Genomic DNA, 4914 nt, shown 5'->3' with positions numbered 1-4914 from the left:
ATGGATGCAATGGGTGGACCAACACAGAGTGTGGAGAATCACATTTATCATCCATCACAATGCTTGCTTAAGCTTGGTCACCAGGTGGTGGTCCTAACTCATGCCCATGGAAACCTCTGTGGGGTGCGATTTATTACTGGTGGTTTGAAAGTTTATTATATACCTTGGAGGCCATTCCTGATGCAGAACACATTACCGAGAATTTATGGGACAACTTCCGATTTTGAAGATAATTCTCATTCGAGAAAAGATATCTTTGGTTCATGGACATCAAGCCTTCTCAACTCTATGTCATGCAGCTCTGATGCATGCACGCACCATGGGATCACAAAGTTGTGTTTACTAATCATTCACTCCATGGATTTGCTGATGTCGGTAGTGTCCACATGAATAAGGTACAGTCCTGAGATCAGGTTTTGTTTTGCCCCCACAAAAGGTCTTTGCAATACCAAATGCTGTGGACACAACTATGTTTAAACCCGCAACAAGTAGACTCAGCTACGATAAAAGTATCATAGTTGGGGTAATTAGGCTGGTTTACCAGAAGGGTGCAGATCTCCTTGTTGAAAGTCATTCCCCAAGTTTGCCGCCTGTGCCCAAATGTTCACTTTATTATCGGAAGAGACGAGGGAACCAAAACGAGTCGACTGGAAGAGACGAGGGAAACACACACTTTTCAAGGGGACATGGAAAATGATTAGTGCTTATGAACAACAGTGCTGTAGAAGGATACTTTAATAAGTTTAATTTTACTTTTATCTTAAGTAGGTCGAACATTAAATGATTTGGATATTAAATAAATATTTTTAAAATCAATTTTTGTAATCATAAATTAAGTTTAAAATCCGTTTATCTTGTTTGTAATTACTTTTCTCGTGGATGTAAGTAATTTCCCTTTCTATTATTCCCTTCCATTCCAACCCACATGTAAGACCCATCATAGCAAGTTTCCATCCCTTTTAATGCAAAAAAAATCCTCTGCCGCTGGTGTGGTGGAGCAGCAAGCATCCAATGGCCAGCATGGCATCGGGGCGTGTGCCCATGCCATCTCGGCCGTCCGATGCTTGCCATACCCACAAAAGAGGATGTGAACCGCTTTTAATTGGGACCTTTCGTTTAGGAGGGTGTTCAGAATGGTAATGTTATCAATATGGAAAATACATAAATGTGTATAGTGAAAGATGGGAAAAGTACAGATGAAATTTAAGTTGATCTTTCCCACCCACCAACATTTGACAGCTTTAGAAAAAATAAGAATTCCCAGAACTCTCTCCCATCAGTTTTTAAAATTCCCAGAACTTTCTCGTTCTCCCATTAGTTTTTGGTCCAATTCGGGAATGTAAGTGAGAGATCCATGACAGAAGACGACTCGATTGCACATCAACATCTTCTTCAATCTAGTGAAGAAAAATCCGACTGAAGAATGAAGCCCACTGAAAGGGACCTACTAAATTGCGAGTGAGTTTGGGGGCTGCAACAGATGCTATTGGCGACTCTGCTGCATCAACAATAGAGAAAAGTTTGAGAGGGTTTTTGCAAAGTAGGGTTTCAGGAGGAGAATGGGCAGAGGTTTAAAGAAAAGTGGCAACATGCCCACCAAGGTTTGAAAGGGTGTTTGCAAAGTAGGGTTTCAGAAGGAGATTGGGCAGAGGTTTATACAAAAGTGGCAACATGCAGAGGCTACATGCCCACCAAGGTTTGAAAAGGTGTTTGCAAAGTAGGGTTTCAGGAGGAGATTGGGCAGAGGTCTATACAAAAGTGGCAACATGCAGGGGCTACATGCCCACCATTACAACCCTCCCTACTATTACAACCCTCCCTACTCTTCACCCGTATGAAAATCAATCCAACCACTACGATCAACACAAAATCCATCAAGTTCTTAATAAACCATCCTCCCACCACAATCTCCTCATAAACTGCTTCCCTAAACTACTACGCCCAAATGCCAAAGCAATATTTCTTTCCTCACCTGCAATGGTATCTATTGCTCCCCTCTGCTTCATTAATAACTGTTAAAAATGTTCAGAAATGTTTTTTCCTTCCCCACAAGAAATAATATGTTTCATTTTCTTCAAAATTTAAGAGAGAAATAACAAAAAAGAAATCATTTTCAGTACTGTTCGAGATGCTTATGTTTATCTTTAAGGCCGATTCTTGGGTACTCTTGATAACACCTAAACCATTTGTGAGAGAAAAAAAGAGAGTCCAACACAAAGAGGATCCAACACAGGTGCCATTCATCAGTCATAATCAATCAGCAGGGTAGCATCGATACAAGGCAACATCAAGAGACTTCAACTTGGCCAATTCCCTTTCAGTGAGTTGAGCTCATAAAGCTTTAACAACCCAAAAAGAAACCAATTGATATGGTAATGTAAGCCACAGAGTGGATTAGTAACCTCTAACATAGACAATGAAAGAGGACTTGAAAAAACAGAGTTGGCTTTGGAATTCAATGTAGCTTATGAAATAATGTTGAGTGCTGACGGCGTTGAATCACAAAGAATCACTAATCAGCACTTGACCGTCCATAAGCAATAAACGCAATAGAACAAGATCACACAACCAGAAGCGATGATTAGAGGCTTAGAACCCAAATGGATTGGCCCTTCTACTGTTTCGTTTTCTACTAGAGCCAAGGAAGAAACAGAGAGCAAAAGATGAGACTTTTTTGGCTTATGACATTGTAAGCACTTGAGATTGGAAACCTTAACGAATATCAAACTCAGAGGCCAAAGCTTGACAGTACAAAGGAACGTTACTCAGAAAAATCAACCGTTAAAGGAAAATGGAGGACAAGAAAAAACAGAGATTTGGGATCAGACTGACGTGCAAAATCATTCAACATAGCACAACAATGGAGCTTCTGCTTAATTGAAGATATCTTTTTCATCATTTCCCAAACTTCAACACAAAACAGAGAGGAAATCAGCAAAAAACGGAGACTACTAGAAGTAATCAGAAAAGAAAACACAAAAGCTAACAGGATTCCAATCCTTATGAACATCAGAAGAAGAAGTTCAACATTGGCCGAAAGAACCCGCCTCATATATACTTCAAAAAATAACGGCATAAATATGGGGGAAAATATCGGAAGAAACCAACTAAATTAAAAAAAAAAAAAAAAAAAAAAAAAAAAAAAAAAAAAAAGATATTTGAAATCCTCGTACAGCCATTGAAGCTGCTTTGCGTCCTCTCCAAGCTCTGTAACACAATTTCAATGGAAGAGTTCCTCCAAGGACTATCGACAGAAGCCCCTCTAGCTGGACCGGTGGTTGAATCAAATCTCCAGATCGGAATTAAGCTCTAAACGGGATCAGCGATTTACCAGAAACAAATACGCAAGTTCGGCTCCTTACGGAACTCGCCCTCTAATTTCTGTTTCTGGTGAATCGCTGGCCGTCTTGAGCAGATCTCCGTCTCTTCAAGTGCTACGAAACTCAGGCTCTGTGCGTCCCTCTCTCTCTCTCTGCCTCCCTCCCCGCTCAATACAGCTCTCACAATCTAACCTAGGTCATGAGCTCATGGTGGCATTTATAAGGTCCCAGATATCATCTAGTTTGATCCAAACCGTCCATCATTGGTTTCATGTTAAGAATCTCACCGTTCAAATTAGGGCGACAGTTTCTCTAAGTTCCTTATGTGCTTGGTAATCAGTAAGGCTATGTTTTGTAACAAAATTATACTGTTTTTTTTTTTTTGAAAGAAATTCCTTTCGTACTTGGCATGTCTTGAAAAGAAAAAAAAAACTGAAGATATTATTTTAAAGGTAAAATGGTTGCGGTACGTGCAGAAAAATAAGAATGCGGAACGGTGTTCGGTGAATGTTTACGTAAGTGATATGATTAACACGTGTTAAATATGTTAATCCTACTAACAGAGTTGTAAACAGTTATAATTCTGTTTAATATTATTAATATTTAAATAAATAAATATTAAAAATCCCAATGTAAGCGAACTCCTCTTTTCATTTCGCTTAGAAATCTCGGTCCTCTCTTTCTCTCTCTCCTTGTTTTTTCTTCAAGGTTGTTCCTTCTTTCTTCTTCCTTTTCACCGCTCTCCAATTTAGTTGAAGTTTTGTTTACCAATTTCAGTGAAGATTTGCATCAATGGTAAATTCTCATAGGTTAATAATATCTACCCAATAAGTAATAATAAAATCCTAGATATTCAACAGTTTTGTTCACTTTATAAATTCAAATTTGTCTTTTGCTATACGTGCAAACTTTACTATCCAAATCTCTTCCCTAATGATTAATATGTAAACATGGTATTTGGATATGTGTGACCAAGTCTCTCATATACTCAGTGCCTGAAAAATAATTATTTTGATTTTTTTCTTATCTCATCCTATTTTGAGAGAGAAAGAGATGATGATGATGGCGGCGGCTGTAGAAAGAAGGAACATCGTTGAAGAAAAAGCAAAGAGAGAGAGAGAGAGAGAGAGAGAGAGAGAGAGAGAGACTTGATATTTCCCAGCAAAATCAAATGAGGAGTCCGTTTATATTGGATTTTTTTTATTTATTTATATAAGAAAATATTAGATAAGTTAAGTAACCACATCAGTCATCTCTCCACCCTAAAAACTAAGAATCAGTTACAATATAAAAAACTAATAGATGGTTTAGATTAATCTAAACTTAAATGGACGGTTAATATTAAAAGAAAGTGAAAATAAGATTGCAATACGTACGTCCTGCTACCACTCGCCCTATTTTAAATTTCAAAATTCACGTTGAAAATTGTGAATTTTTTTTTGTGAGAAAAAAAGTAAAAATCTTGTCAAAAACCCAAGAAAATATAAAAAATTACAAAACTTTTTTTTCTTTCTTTTTGTTTTGGTGAGTTTTTTTTTTTTTTCCCTTTTTCTAATGATGTTCTTTTTTGTACTTTGCATGTCTTGAACAAAGA

General features: G+C 37.6%; 1 non-coding gene and 1 pseudogene across 1 annotated transcript; one reads left to right on the top strand and one right to left on the bottom strand.

Annotated features, from left to right (window-relative positions):
• LOC122065564 lies at window positions 1–701 on the top strand (annotated as a pseudogene).
• A 2114-nt stretch (window positions 702–2815) lies between these two features.
• LOC122072487 lies at window positions 2816–2907 on the bottom strand. The gene has a single exon (XR_006138501.1). It is a non-coding gene; the product is annotated as a small nucleolar RNA Z122 (small nucleolar RNA).
• Window positions 2908–4914: the final 2007 nt, after the last annotated feature.

Source organism: Macadamia integrifolia, chromosome 2 (assembly GCF_013358625.1).
Source record: "Macadamia integrifolia cultivar HAES 741 chromosome 2, SCU_Mint_v3, whole genome shotgun sequence".
In the NCBI taxonomy this organism is placed as follows: domain Eukaryota; kingdom Viridiplantae; phylum Streptophyta; class Magnoliopsida; order Proteales; family Proteaceae; genus Macadamia; species Macadamia integrifolia.
Note: the sequence above shows the minus strand (reverse complement) of the source record. Positions and strands in the feature narration are given on the sequence as shown.